At 34.6% G+C, this 16,422-nt stretch overlaps 1 protein-coding gene across 6 annotated transcripts in view; it reads left to right on the top strand.

Moving 5' to 3' along the window:
* LOC127541280 (transducin-like enhancer protein 4) overlaps nt 1-1,036 on the top strand; it is a 156,070-nt gene extending 155,034 nt beyond the window's left edge. For all 6 annotated transcript variants that reach the window (XR_007948425.1, XR_007948423.1, XR_007948422.1 and 3 more), the window contains one exon: nt 155-1,036. The gene's annotated coding sequence lies outside the window, so the exon portion shown is untranslated. The remainder of the gene's footprint in view (nt 1-154) is intronic.
* The last annotated feature ends 15,386 nt before the right edge of the window (nt 1,037-16,422 follow it).

Genomic DNA, 16,422 nt, shown 5'->3' with positions numbered 1-16,422 from the left:
TAAATATCTAAAATTTTAGGAACCACTTCAGAATTGGTTGCTATTTTTAGAATTTTACTTTTATTAGTTTTATTGACCAGGCAAGTGGTCACTATATAACTTTATTTTTATTTTTTTATTTTTATTTTTTTTTTTTTATTTTTTTTTATTATAGAAAGATGAACAGTAAATTGGCCTCAAAGAGACAACTTAATCCCTCCTGGATATTTTTGCCACATTTCTTTGAAAAGGGGAGATGTACATCTTTGGGCAATTTTGTGGTTACAAGAGATTATGGAAACCATTTCGCATGTTGTTTGGGAACTGCACAGGTGCACAGCTGTAGGAAAGGAATTCCTACCACTGTGTAAGCCAAGCCTTTGACAAAGAGAGGACAGCAGAGGAAGAAGGATTTGCAAGAAGCCCTCCTCCCGAAGAACAGGAAGAATGGGCTCTCACTTGAGATGAGGACTTGCTCTTTTGGCCATCGGTTCTTTCCATGTCTTAGTTGGATGTCCCTGGAGTAGACACAAGGCTGTGTTGTGCCATCATACCAGAGACGTGTTATCTTTTTATGTTGTTGTTGTTGTTGCTGTTAAACCATGATCTGTGACTCCTTTTTTTTTAATTATTATTAATTATTATTATTATTATTATTTGTTTGAATGCTTTATAAATCTTTTAAGTCTGTGGATCTGCTGATGTACAGTGCCTTTGCTGCTATGGATCAAAATCAAAAGAACCGTGTAGATAAACTTTATCGTATAGGTAGAAAATTACTTAATTTCATACTAGAAATGGGTTGATGCTGCAAATTGAAATGGACTATTCATTGAAGTTCCAAATGTGGTAGCAGAAAAAAAATGGTGTCTTAAGTGCATTGTGTTTGATGTCATTGACAGTTTCGTAATACTCTACAGTGTAGAAAGATTTTGATACTAAACTGTGCATTGTACATAGTTCTAATGCATTGTATTGACCACCAGTACTTCTATAATGGTAGAATATTGTTTGTGCATTCAGACTTTTAAGCATTAAACATAAATAACTTCTAGGATGTTTATTTTTCTAAATTCCTTTCTTGGGTTGCGAGGGAGGGAGTATGAGGGAAGGTACTTGTGTTTTAACATTTTTACTTTTGAAAGTTGTACAGCTGGTATCTAAAGTCAAGGCTTCTGTTGGGCACTAGGTGATTGGCTACAATTAAGCAAAAGTAGTACAGTTTTTAATTTCTTAATTATCATTAAGGAGTAGAAGAACTGTTTTCAACTATCCTCACCAATAAACATTTATTGAGCATCTTTAGATTTATTAAAAGCCTCACTACAAAATATCTAATAGTGTTTTAGCTATACAACTCCAGGCAAGTCATGCAATATCTGAGTCACTGTTTCTTCATCTGGAGAATAGGAACAATAGCACCTCTAAAAAGAGGTACTCGTGGATGGAGAGCCAGCCTTACCGAAAGACCCAGTTTCAAACACCAGGCATTTCTTTAAGTTCTCCCATCTCCCACCCAACTCTTAAGTGCAGAGAAGGTTGCTGATGTATGTTAAAAGGTTTTCCTCCTTAGGAGTTCCCTATGCTCATAAAGTCACAGGTCTTTTCAAAAGAACAAAAACAAACCTCTAGTTAGCTAGTTCACCAGGTTAGTCTGAGAATTTACATAAACATTGAAAACTAATTTAAAACACCATGTAAATGTCAGTTTTAAAAAATATCCTAAATGATCATCGCTCTCAGAAACACAATAATGCGATACATTTTCTTGTCAACAGGTTTCCACTCCTTTGAGAATAATACCCTTATCATAAGACTTGGATTTTCTAGAAACACTGAGCCCTTTTCCCTGAGCATCAAGTTTCAGCATAGGGAACTTCAATCAGCAAACAGATTATTAAATGCTTAGTCTGTGTCAGGTACTGAGTTAGGTGCTGGTATGCATAAAGTAGAATCATCCCTGTCCCCAAGCTTAAATTCTTTGAGGAGCATGGGAAAATGTACACTTAGAAATATAATCAGAATACACAGTGTGTCCAAAAGTCTTAGTAGCAAGACTCCTTTAGGATGCCCTAAAGAAAAATGTCTGATGAATCTGCAGAAGGAGGACTTGGAGGTGAGAAAAGAAGTGATAACAAGGAAAATTAGAAATGACCTTGTGTGAAAAATGGGGTTTGAGGGAGCCTGGGATCCTAAAAAGGCAAGAGATGAAGAAGGTCCTGGATTGGGGAATAGGCTGGGCAAAGGCAGAACCAAATGGTAAATTGTGTATGAGGAACTGCAGGCAAGTCACTGGGCCACAGAGGTCATGCAGGAGAGGTGTTTGCAAGGAGTCTTGAAAGGGAGACTACAGGTAATTCTGAAGAGCCTCTCTGTGCCAATCAAAGGAACTTGTACTTGATCCTGCAGACAATCAGGAGCCATTAGGGATGATGATGATGTCAGATTTCCGCTTTAGGAATGTTAAGAAAATAAGGTATAGGAAGACCAGAAAGGTAGGAGGGGGTTAAGTTACGAAGGACTTTTTGGCTGCCGAAAAGCATTTTGCATTTGATCCTAGAACCATAAGGGGCCACTGGAATTTTTGAGTAGAAACTAGTATGTTGGGACCTGTGATTTAGGAAAAAATGGATAAATGGAGGATGGACTGGAGTGGAGAGAGGCCTGAGGCAGGCAGATTCACCATCAAGTCACTGCAAAAACTTGGACACGAGAGCATACAGTCTAGCACTAGAATGGTGTTAGTGCCAGAAGAGAAGAGGACACTCCCACGGGCTTCGGTAGCCTATTGGGTATGGGCCTTGAGAAATAGTGAGAATCCTGAAGGACTGGGAGGATGCTGTTGCAATGGGGCAAGTGGGAAGTTTCTGAAAGAGTTCTGGATAGATTTAGTTTAGGATGTCCACAGGGCATCTCATTTGAGACAGGTCTGTGAGATTGGAAGTCAGCAAAGAGTTTGGGGTAGGACAAAGATATTTAGAAATTATTAACATAGTTAAATCCATGAGAACTGATGAGATCATCATGTGAAGTAGCATAAAGGGAAGTGAGATGAGGGCAGAGGACAGAGCTTGAGAAACAGCCGCATCTAGACAGGATAACCTGGATGAGGATGCTGCAAAGGAGACTGAGACCTAAGGTTTCTCTGTGTAGGAACAATAATTGAACTCCTAGTAGTTTATTAGATCACTCCAAGAGGGAGTGAACACAGAGAAAAGAGGGCTGATGACAAGTGCTTTTGAGGAGTACCCACTGTTGAGGGATGGGGTATGATTGTGATCCAACAAAGGGGACTCAGAAGCAGCCTCACAGGGAGAAGAACTGAAAAAGCATTATCAAGAAAACTCAGAATTCTCCCAAAGAGAGACTAATCGGCAGTGTTGCTGCAGTGCTTAAAGAAGGATGAAGTCTATTTGCCTCAACTAATAAGGGTATTATAATAATATTACATGCCATAAATATCAAATATATTATGATAATTATAAAAATATAAGAACACTAAGAGTGAATAGAGAGCTCTATTTTATCAAGGTGGAAACCATATTGCAAAGGAGTGATACGTGAGGAAGAGGGGGGGAAAAAGTGGAAGCATTGAGGGTTGACAACTTTTTAGCTCCCTTTGAAAGGGAGAGAAATATGAAGATGGGAAGGAGCTAATTGATAGGAAGAAATGAGAAAGAGGATGCTTAGGGGTGGGCTTGAGAAGACCAAGTCAATATACATTGCTAGTGGTCATATTTTTAGGTCTTATGCAGTGAAGTTTGATGAAATAAAATTCATAGTACAGATATACAAGGCTATGAAGATAAAAGAGTTGGCTATGTTGTAGTGGAAAAATACTTAAATGTTCCACTAACTTGGTCCAGCTGAAATTTTACAAAAATACTTGAAGTCCTTTTTAATAAATTTTATTGGAGATAAAATGGCAATCAATGAAAATTGGAATAGAAAAAGTACCTTATGCTGTAAAATTTGATGTATACACATTGGTCTAAAAACAGGAGGTACCCAGAGATCATTGTCAGATCTCATGAACTTGAACTTACTTTAGCTTGTCTTCTATGTCAACTCTAAATTCAAAGGTAAAAATCACATAAAAGACTCTTTTTATTTGTAAGTAACACATTTGAAGATGGGTCTGTTTAAATAAATGATCAGTTATGGCTTTCACTTTGGCAAAAATTGACCAAGTTGTGTTTCTAAGGGCTTTTGTTCTTAGATTCTAGTACTCTCCCCCCACTCCCTCATCAGATTAGAAAAGATTGCATTTCTTAAGAATTCCTTTCCCAAAATTTTTAAAAATAAATTTTAATTGATATTTCTGTTTCTTGCATCACCATAATTTGCCATGTATTCCTCCCTTTCCTTTCCTGAGTGTCATCCCATATAACAAATACTATGTTTTGGAGAGGAAAAAGAAGCAAGACAAGTGATACATTGGAAAAAACTCCAAAAACATGTAATGTGGGATACCTGTGGACCTCTCATTTCCATGAAGGTGAAGGGTTAGGTTGGGAGTGTTTTCTTATATCTTCAAGTCCTGCTGATTTTTATAATTTTGTTACATTTACTTGTGACTTTTTGATATTTTTTTCCATTTACATTGTTTTTTGACTCTGCTTATCTACATCAGTTCACATAACTGCATGCTTCTCTCTATTTATCACATGCATTATTTCTTATGATACAATAGTGCTCCATTACATTGATGTACCTTAATTTGTTTCGTGATTTCTCAGTTTGTTTCCAATTCTTAACTCTCACAAAAAAGTGCACATATAAATATATTGGAATATGTATAGTAACTTATTTCTTATTAGTGGCATCCTTGGGATATAGGACTAGTAATGGAGTCTCTGATTCAATTGGGATGGATATTTTATTCACTCTGTTTGCATAATTCCAAACCGCTTTCTAAAAGGGCTGTACCATCTCGAATTCCATCAACAATGTCTTAGTGTGCCTATCTTCTCACAATTTCTTCAACATTGAATGTTGCCAATTTTTGTCTTTTTTTTTTTTTTTTTTACAATTTTCTGCATGTGAAGTAAAAATTCGAGTTTATTTTCATTTATGTTTCTCTTATTAGAGATGGAAGCATTATTCATGCAGTTGTGAATATTTTGCAAATCTTTTGAGAACTGTTATTCATATCCTTTGTCCATTTGTCAATTGAGGAAAGGCTTTTAGTCTTATATGTATTTATTAATCATTTATCTTATGATACCCTTATCAGTAAAATTTGACCCCAATTTTTTTCTCATTTGATTGCTTTTCTTCTTATCCTACATAACATTAATGTTATCTGTGCAGAAACGCTTTTTTTTTCTTAATTTTTTTTTTATTATAGCTTTTTATTTACAAGACATATGCATGGGTAATTTTTCAGCATTGACCCTTGCAAAACCTTCTGTTCCAAGTTTTCCCCTTCTTCCCCACATCCCCTCCCCTAGCTAGCAGGTAGACCAATACATGTTAAATATTATGTTTAATAAATATAAATGTTAAAGTATATGTTAAATCCAATATATATATATATATATATATATATATATATACATATATATATATATATATATATATATATATACAGTTATCTTGCTGCACAAGAAAAATCGGATTTAGAAATAAGGTAAAAGTAACCTAAGAAGGAAAACAAAAATGCAAGCAGACAAAAACAGGGATTGGAAATGCTCTATTGTGGTCCATACTCATTTCCCATAGTTCTTTCTCTGGGTGTAGCTGGTTCTCTTCATTACTGAACAAATGGAACTGGTTTGAATCATCTCATTGTTGAAGAGAGCCAGGTCCATCAGAATTGATCATCATATAGTATTGTTGTTGAAGTATATAATGATCTGGTCCTGGTCTTTTCATTCAGCATCAATTCATGTAAGTTTCTCCAGGCCTTTCTGAAATTGTCCTGGTGGTCATTTCTTACAGAACAATAGTATTTTATAGCGTTCATAGACCACAATTTATTCAGCCATTCTCCAATTAATGGGCATCCACTTAGTTTCCAGTTTCTGGCCACTACAAATAGGGTGCCACAAACATTTTTGCACATGTAAGTTCCTTTCCCTTTAAGATCTCTTTGGGATATAAGCCCAGTAGTAACACTGCTGGATCAAAGGGTATGCACAGTTTGATAACTTTTTGAACATAGTTCCAGATTGCTCTCCAGAATGGCTGGATGTGTTCATAATTCCACCAACAATGTATCAGTCTCAGTTTTCCTGCATCCCCTCCAACATTCCGCATTATCTTTTCCTGTCATTCTAGCCAATCTGACAGGTGTGTAGTGGTCTCTCAGAGTTGTCTTAATTTGCATTTCTCTGATTAATAATGACTTGGAGCATCTTTTCATATGGCTAGAAATAGTTTCAATTTCTTCATCTGAGAATTGTCCATATCCTTTGACAATTTATCAATTGGAGAATGGCTTGATTTCTTATGAATTAGAGACAATTCTCTCTGTATTTTGGAAATGAGGCCTTTATCAGGACCTTTGACTGTAAAAATGTTTTCCCAGTTTATTGCTTCCCTTCTAATCTTGTTTGCATTTGTTTTGTTTGTACAAAAAAACTTTTTAACTTGATATAATCAAAATTTTCTATTTTGTGATCAATAATGATCTCTAGTTCTTTAGTCACAAATTTGACTTCCTCCACAGGTCTGAGAGGTAAACTGTCCTATGTTATTCTAATTTATTTATAATCTCATTCTTAATGCTTAGATCATGAACCCATTTTGACCTTATCTTGGTGTATGGTGTTAAGTGTGGGTCCATACCTAGTTTCTGCCACACTAATTTCCAATTTTCTCAGCAGTTTTTATCAAACAATGAATTCTTATCCCAAAAGCTGGGGTCTTTGGGTTTGTCAAACACTAGATTATTATAGTTATTGACTATTTTGTCCTGTAAACCTAACCTATTCCACTAATCAATTACTCTATTTCTTAGCCAGTATCAAATGGTTTTGATGACCACTGCTTTATAATAAAGTATTATATCTGGTACATCTAGGCCACCTTCATTTGTTCCCTTCAGAAACTTTCTTTTTAAAAATATTTTACTTTTCCAAATACATATAAAGGTAGTTTTCAACATTCATTTTTGTAAAACTTTGTTGCACATTTTTCTCCTTCCTTCCTTTATCTCCTCTCTCTCCAAGACGGCAAGCAATCTGATATTGATTAAATATGTGCAATTCTTTTAAACTTATTTCCATATTTGTCATGTTGTGCAAGAAAAATCAGATCAAAAGGGGAAAAATATACAAGAAAGAAAAAAAAAAGCAAATAAACAACAGCAACAAAAAATGCGAAAATACTATGCTTTGATCCACAGTCAGTCTCCATAATTCTCTCTCTGGATGCTGATGGCTTTTTCTATCCCAAGTCTATTGAAATTACATTGAATCACCACACTTGATTATCACATAATCTTCTTGTTGCTGTATACAGTATTCTCCTGGTTCTGCTCATTTCACTTAGCATCAATCATGTAAGCCTCTCTAGACCTGTCTGAAATCATGTTGATGGAACAATAATATTCTATAACATTCATGTATCATAACTTATTCAACCATTCTTCAACTGATGAGCATCCATTCAGTTTCCAGCTCCTTGTCATTCCAAAAACGGCCACTACAAGCATTTTTGTACATGTGAGACCTTTCCCCTTTATGATTTCCTTGACATACAGACCCAATAGAGATACTGCTGGATCAGAAGGTATGCAATGGTTTGATAGTCCTTTGGGCCTAGAGAAACTCTTTTTCAAGTAATCAAAGTTACTTATTCTATATTTTGTAATTGACTCTATCTCTTATTTGGCTAAGAATATATCTCTTACCCATAGCTATGGATGGAAAATGATCTGTTTCTCTTCCAAGTGTTTATAGGATGATCTTTAACATAAAGATCATATATCCGTTTGGACTGTAGTATGTAGTGTAAGGTGTTCTAAAGGCTAATTTCTACTATATTTTTATCTCATAAGGAGTTTTTCTCTGGGTAACAAACACTTTTCACTTTATTGAACACTGAATTATTGACTTTTATTGTTTCTAAAACCCCCTTGTTTACTTTGCCCTATTGGTCCAATTATTCTTTGACCAGTACTAGAGCGATTTAATGAATGAAGCTTTATTATATAGTTTGAAATCTAAAAATGCTATTCCCTCTTTGTCCTTACTTCTTTCCATCATTTCTTTGAATATTCCAGATACAGAATCTTTCTCTGCTTCTCCACCACATCTCCCATAGGCTCTTTCTCTTTATGAGATCTTGGTTTGGTCCTGGTGGATCACTCAGTTCTTTTTTATTTTTCTATTCCCCTCTTCCCTTTTCACGTACCTTTACATGTTGTAATGTAATCTCACAAAAGAAGCAATCACCTATTGGCAAGGTGTCACCAGTTTCTCTTCATAATACCTCAGTTTTCCTTTTTACAGCAACTAGAATTCTGCCTTAATCCCTATGTTTTTGTGCATATTTAGAAAGAAGTCTCTTACTTGTCTTTCTATTATCACCCTGTTGCTGTTTGCTATATGTATTGACTCCTGCAACTTTGTTGTTGGGGTTATTTGAGAAGCAAATAATCTATTCAGTCCTGGTTTTCTTTCTTAAAATCTTTCAGACTATTCTTTACTATTGATGTCCATCTTTTGCTCTGTGGTTAAACTCAGATTTGCATGATAGGTCTCTCTAGACTGCATTCTGTGCTCAAATGCTCTTTAGAACACAATATTCCATTCTCAACTCATTTTTATGGTGGGTACAAAAGAGTTTTGTGGTTTTAATGTCTTTTCCTTGGCATTTGATGTTTTTTTTTTCCTCCCCCTTCTGGTAGCTTGTTAAAAATTGTTTTTGAATTGAATTGTTAAATATGTTTCTCAGGTTTGTAATCCTGTTTTTTTTTTTTTTAATTGACATGATCTGTGGGTTTTTATTTTTTATGTTCAGAAAGTTTGGGCAATTATTTTCTATTATTTTCTACGTGGTGGAGTTAAAGTATTTTTATTGTCATATTCTTTTGAGAGACTTCTGATTCTTTGATTATCTATGCGTCCTATCTTCAAGATCCATATATATATTTGCTTGTATAGGGAAAAGATTTTTTTTAATTTTTTTTTTTTTTGCTTATTGCTTCTCTTCTTCTAGCTTGTCCTTCATTTCAATGTATTTGCATTCCTAATTTATTGTTCTCTCTTTTGTTTCTTTGATGAAGTTTGTTAGTGCAAGTTCAAGTTTTCTACTTTGCTCATTATTTTTTCCTGTACAGGTCATAAATTTTACTCTCATAATTCTTATTTCTCTTTAAAACCACTCAGGTGGGGCAGCTAGGTGGCGCAGTGGATAGAGCATCAGCCCTGAAGTCAGGAGGACCTGAGTTCAAATGTGACCTCAGACACGTCCCACTTCCTAGCTGTGTGACCCTGGGCAAGTCACTTAACTCAAATTGCCTCAGCAAAATAAATAAATAAATAAATAAAAAGAACACTCAGGAATAGCATGTTATGATCCTCTATTCTCTTAAATCTGTCTTATCAAGTGTTATATCATACTTTTTTTTTCATTTTGCAGTATTTATAGTTACCTAAACTTATTTACTGAATTTAGAGATCAGATTTCCTTTTATTATTTCTTTTGCTCTTTATGTTCAAGATCTTTGAGATTTCTTTCTGAAATCTTTAGTACTTTCAATCCTCCACTCCCCACTCTCTACCGTGATGTCTATTTTTCTTACCAGTCATTTTTTAACTCTCTCCCCTCTGACTGGTTTTCTTGGGGGATGGATCTCAGAGCACTTCAACCACCTTTTACCCTGGAAAATTCATGATTCACCATCCAAATCTCTGCACCAACTGAATTTTGGGTAGTCAGAACTGGCCTCAGCAGAATGCTGTACCCTTTTCTTCAGGCTTGAATAAGGGCTGTGCAGTCCCCTACATGAAGTCTTCTGTACCATTCTCTCTGTTCCTTATTTCTCTGGCCCAACACCAGCTGGCATTATCACTGGCAGTTCAATGCTTTGCAGTGCTGATGTTCCAGGTTGCAGTCCTCAGAAAACTTTGGCTCCTAAAGGGCCTGGGACCAAGTTGACTGTCAGAAACCCAAGCAAACTTCCACAATCTGGAGTGAGGATCCATATGGCACTGGGAAGAGGGAGGAAAGAATGGGATAAAAGAGTGTGTTTTGAGGTATAGCTTTACCTTTATCTTTAATGTTAATTTCTGTTTTAGATAAATTTGAGAAGTTGTGGAGATAGGAGAAAATATCTGGACAACCATCTTGTTGCTCATGTGATCTGGAAGTGTCCCTTTATCAAAAATTTTTAATAATTTTCAGTAATGAAAAATGTATTTCTATACTTTATTTCATGCTTCAAATTATGGTCCCGTAGTTATCACAGCACTGTGGATCAACTGGTACTTCTGAAGGTCATATATTAGTCTGAATACTACAAGACATACATTTATTTGATCAAAGATGGTATCAATGAAAGACTGAGCTGAAAGCTGTGACAGATTTGTGTTAAGTCTGTAGTACAATCTAGAATAGTGCACCAATAGAAAATGAGAGGGATTTTAAAAAATAAAATATACTATTTAGGACTTTAGGAAAGTTAGCAGACCATGTATACCACATCAAACTCCAACCAAGGTAAATGAAGAATGAAAAGTATCCAATACTATGTAAAACTTTTTTTTTTTTTTTTTTTTTTTTTACTTAGAAGGATCTCATATCTGACTTCTGGAGCAGGGTCATCAAAGATTTTTTTTTTTTAAGTTTAAGTTCTAGTTTTAAATTTAAGTTTAAGTTGTTATTCTAAGTTTTAAGTTCTAGTTTTTTTTTTTTTTAAGTTTTAAGTTAAGTTTTTTTTAAGTTTTTAAGTACCCATGATGACAGGTACCAGCCAACTCAGCACTGAAATAATGATGTTATTTATAGTGAATTGAAAGGCAAGCTATATAATCAGGACAATTAAGAGGCAAAATAGGACATTTAGAAAAAGAAATTTAGAGTAGCCATCAAGTTCTGATAAATACAATAACTGGCTAACCATGTAGATGTGTGTATCTGCTAAGACTACAATGATTCTGAGCAAAGGTGTTATACCAGAATAAAGGGTGAGAAGGTTAAAAAAAAGGTAAAAACATTTAAAAAAGAAAAATAAAACCCTTGGTTCAACAAATAAGAATTAGTCTCTCTCTCTCCTGGCAAAGGGCATTCTTATATATCAGTCTTTCAAAGATTTTTTTGGATTAGGTGAAAGAGGAGATTCTTTGCCTTAATTGTTACCCAACTTTAATAACTGAATGGATGCAGCCTCAGTCAGACTGAGACCTGTTGAAGAGCTTTGCTTAAAGAGGCTGAGGTCTCTCATTGCAACCAGGGCCATCTCCAGTCATCCTGATCTCTATCTGGCCCCTGCACCCAAGTGGCTCTAGAGGAGAAAGTGAGCCAGGTGACTTTCCACGGCTCTCCCTCCCTTAAATCCACCTCACTTACATGTTATGGCGTCACTTCCCTGATGTCGTGGTTTTCTTTGAGAACTAAGGACAAAGAACAATCACCATCTCTGGTGCATACAAACTGCAAAGCCATGAGTAATGTCATCTTATCTGTCTTCCCTGCATTTTTCTTCTCTTAATTGTGCTATAGTTGGAAAGTTGCAACAGGATGAAAGTATTCTAATTATGATAATTGAATGGATTTTTTTTTTTATTATTTTTGTAACTACTCATCAGTTTACTCTGAGATTCCCTGCCCAGTGCTAAGGCAAATGCTGATAAAGAAGTCTGTATCCTAAGGCAGTTAATTACTTGCCCTGTATTCTTGGATGCACACATATTTCTTCAGCTCTGTGGCTCTTGACATTTGTGCACAGTGGCACCTTGGCAACAATGAGCTTTGTCTTCTGCTTTCCCCTTATGCTCCCAGTTATGACATCAGTGACTGAAGCTGCTGCTTCCCTGATTTCTTTAAACAGTTACTGCTCCTGTGTTCTGTGTCCTATGCTTATTTCCCACTCTGTTCAAGCTTCCATAGAGAACTAACAATGGCACAATAGCTTATTTTGGCAATCCTGAGCACATTAGAAAGCCTCTTATCATTTATTACAGCATTTTAGCAGCAATGCTATAGTTGTGGCAGAAAAAGCTTTTTTCCATTATAAGTTTCTGTTTTCAAGTGGCTGCCTGAAAACAATTTCCTGTGCTTCCTTTCAGTCTCAAGGTGAATCTGGGCAATGTTCCCTTTGGCCCATTTTGAGAAAAAAAAAGTTTTTTTTTTTTTTTTTTTTTTTTTTTTTTAAGGTGGAAAAAAAGGACAGATTTTTCCTTCTTTACTGAACCTCCCTCATTCACTCTACCCCCAAATGCAATTTTAAAAGTGCAAGTTTTAACTATAAGTTTTCTTAGTAATAGAGTCTCATTCTGTTTTAAGGGAAACCATGAACTTTGTTGGGTAATATTATTTAGGGGGAAAAACATCATTTTGAGTTTTATTACCAGAAATCTGAGTACTAAAGAGAAAATATCAAATGATTAGACTCTAGGGTGGTTTATTTTCTAATGCTCTTTCATGAACCACGGGTGTAAGAAAACTAAGTTGTATTATTGATTTGTATTTAAGGTTATACTAATCAGGCAGAAGATTTTAGAACTTCTTGATAAACAAAAACACAAGAGCAAAGAAAAAATTTTTTAAAAGTGTGTGACTGTTGATTGTCACCTTTTCTAACCACATTTAAATTACTCTCAATAGATTTGAAAAGTTTGATCAGAAGAATTTATTCCAATACTATTTTTAAAGATACTTGGCAATTTGGCTAAGCATCAAAGGCAGATCAGATTTTTTTCTCTATCTATGTAGATTTATTTCACTATTAGTATTTATTAGCAAGAATGCTAAGTTTCTCTTTTTAGAGGTCTGGTTGAAAATCATCTACCTTCACATAAAAAGAAATTCAGTCATCATCAGAATTGGGGAAAAGGGATTTGATTCCTGTTTCCATCTTTTGCCTCTGGTTGTAGGATCCACTTCTACTTTGGAACCAAGTAGGAGCATTAAAATTATGGATACCTCTATAGCTATTATATGTCATACTCAAATCAATGTATAGCCCTTCCCAAACTAACTATCCAAATACCTTTCTTTGTAAAGACTGTAGCATAGGGAAGGAAGTTATGATTGTCTGATATATGGCTTCTGTCTTCCAACATAAAACCATGGTGAAAATAGACAGTATCTTAAGATTTCTCAGCTAAGTCACCGATTTGGCCCTTTATCCTTCTGTCTATCTACATGCTACTGTCCCTCGGCAGGGAACGTCCTTAACTGTAGATAAGTTTGTGGAAAGAGAGAATACTAATGCAAATGTCAAGTCTCTTTTCTAATTTAAGCTGAGAAGAATTTATTAAAGGACAAATACAGCAGAAAATTCTTGTGAGATATTCAAGCTTTAAGAAATGTTCTGACTTTGAAAGAATAAGCCAAGGTCCCACTAAAAGAAAAGTTTTTCTAAATAAACTGAATCAGAACTAATACATCCTAATAAATATTAAATGCTGCCAATTAACTCCTCAAACTTGGTTAGTCTTATATGGCCGTTGATACATAGGTAAGAGGAATCATTAAATAATTAGGTTTCTATATATTGGTCATTTCCTAGACATAAGTAAACCAGTATAACATTATCTTAACTGATGAAGCTTGTCTTTATTTTAGCTAAATTCTGCTTATATACTTCCCTGGTATTACTTTAAGAAATGAATTTAACCAACGTTTCAGTCTATAATTAGTTCAATATTTTGTCTCATCACCTACACTGGAAGATTAGGTTGGTAATTCTTCATCAGATTGCTTTTCCAACAAATTTGGCTTGAAATTTTACATCGCAATAGCCAAGAATTCAAAATTATGGTTTCTAGTTGACTTTATTCAATCTGATTGTACAGAAATATTTAGAGGTTAAAGTTCATGGGGGAAAGAATACCATACAATATTGAATGTGTGTGTGTGTGTGTGTGTGTGTGTATATATATATATATATATATATATATATAATATATATATATATATATATATATATATATATATCAGTACTTAAGGTTATTATAAAAAAACAAAACTAAAACCCAATGGCTTTGAATTCTCTGACATTTGAGTGTATAAAACAAGAACCAGCACATTAATTGACAATGTAATGTTCCATTAGTAGGAATTTGAATCATTATTGTTGGGTGCTATATCAAGAAACAGGAGTTAGCTCTAATAGTGAATGGACCAAATTTCACATTTTCAAGAGAATCTACCTTGCTGCCTTCACATCAAGAGATGAAGCCTGAAGTCATGTGCTGTAGAAGATCATCTTTGACAAGCTCTTAAATAATGCACCTGCAGCATCTGCTTTTAAACTAGGAGTTACTGAACATAACCCTGGAGATTTCACGTTTCTTCCGGTATTTGGAGTACAGCATTTCTACCTCACAGCAAGAAATTTTTATGTCAGAACCAATAACTGTTCTTACTCTTGTCAAATGATTTTTCTTTCTTTCACTGGTTACATGAACACAATATTGCAGTGCCTTTATTGTTATTAGTGTTATTTTTTAAAGGTATACTCTGGCATTTACAAACATCCATTTACTCTAGAAAAAGATGAGGCTTGTGTGCAAAATGCACTGGAATTCACCTGGATCATCTTAAAATAGTTAAGTACTTCTTTTCCTTGTAATCCTACATTATCTTAAATTATTATTAATTCCATTTAATTCAACAAAATATCCATTGAGCTCCTATACACAAAATTCTGTTCTTAAAAATTTACGTCAATACTAATTTAATTCAGCACATTCAATGTACAAAGCATTGAGACACTTTGGGTAGTGGATAGAGAAAACCAGCTTCCAGTCAAGATGTATGAGGGTTCAAGATCCATTTCTTTTTTTTTTTTTAATTTTTATTTAATAATTACTTTATATTGACAGAATCCATGCCAGGGTAATTTTTTTTTACAACATTATCCCTTGCACTCATTTCTGTTCTGATTTTTCCCCTCCCTCCCTCCACCCCCTCCCCTAGATGGCAAGCAATCCTATATATGTTGGATATGTTGCAGTATACAAGATCCATTTCTAATATATTTTAGCTGTGTGGCCCTTGATGATACATTCTCCAGATAGTCTGTAAACTGTGAAAGACTTGTTTACTTGTATTGGTGGAATGTTTTCTCACTAGAACTTTTTAATGATATAAAAAGTCTGTACAATTTTTAAAAATGTAAAACATATTAATAACTGGGACTTAAAAAATTTCAAATAGTTGCTGATTTCAAGGAGTTTACATTCAGTTGAATGTACTTGGATAGTCATTTCAACAGGAAACTAGCAACTTGTGGGGCTTAAGGATAGGTAATAACTGAGCTTTACTTTAAAGGGAATTAGAGATTCAGAGAATTAGATTTAAGGAGAAAGAGCATTCTGGACATTGGAGGACAACTTGTGCAAAAGTATAGAGATGGTCAATTGTATGGGGGATGGAGTGGGAGGGAAAGCAATAAATATGCCAATTTAATTGGAATATAATTTGTACTGGGGGTTAAATGATAAACTGAAGCCTGATTGGACATTATACATTGTCATGGATTCATTACCTCATACACACACACACACACACACACACACACACACACACACACACCCTAAGAGATCAAGTTATCCAACCCTCTTATTTAACACACAAGGAAAATAATGTCTAGAGAAGCAAAGGATTTGCTTTGGGTTGCATCAGTGAATGAACTTTTGATTTTCCAGATTATTAAAGCATTTCTACCCTTTTACAAAATTTCATCTACTTTTGATGGAAATTTTCCAGTACATATCACACACTTCTCTACCTTCTTTTAACATTGTCTTAATGACTCAAAATCAACATAAACATCCATTATTGTATTGTATATGTATAGCTAGCTAGTTAGCTACATCTCTCTAATTATTTCTCAATTTATAGATAGATATAGATATATACAATTATCACTTCATGTCATGTGGGTTAGGGTCACAGAGTCCCTGTGATCTAGAAAATCTGCATAAAATTTACTAACTCTTCCTTTGCATCAGAGGAGGAGTCCGAATTTTTTTTTCTTTCCTTTTATGGGCTGTTTATAGTACTTTACTGTCAAATTTGGATTAAGTATTTCATCATAGGCTCTGTGTAGTTTGCTAACCTTTGTGTGCTATCTATAGATTCTGCAAAACTTCCGAAAATTAATTCCCATTTAATTTCTTATGTCTACTAATGATATATTGAAATCACAATGGGGAAAATTGCAATGTGGAAGGGTGTGTGTGTGTGTTTACACACATATATATACATACATATGTATACATGTATGCACATGTATATGCCTCAGAACTGAGTTGTGTAGAA

This window comes from Antechinus flavipes, chromosome 1 (genome assembly GCF_016432865.1).
Source record: "Antechinus flavipes isolate AdamAnt ecotype Samford, QLD, Australia chromosome 1, AdamAnt_v2, whole genome shotgun sequence".
Classification (NCBI taxonomy): domain Eukaryota; kingdom Metazoa; phylum Chordata; class Mammalia; order Dasyuromorphia; family Dasyuridae; genus Antechinus; species Antechinus flavipes.
The sequence above is the reverse complement of the archived record's forward strand: the minus strand, read 5'-3'. Positions and strand labels throughout refer to the sequence as shown.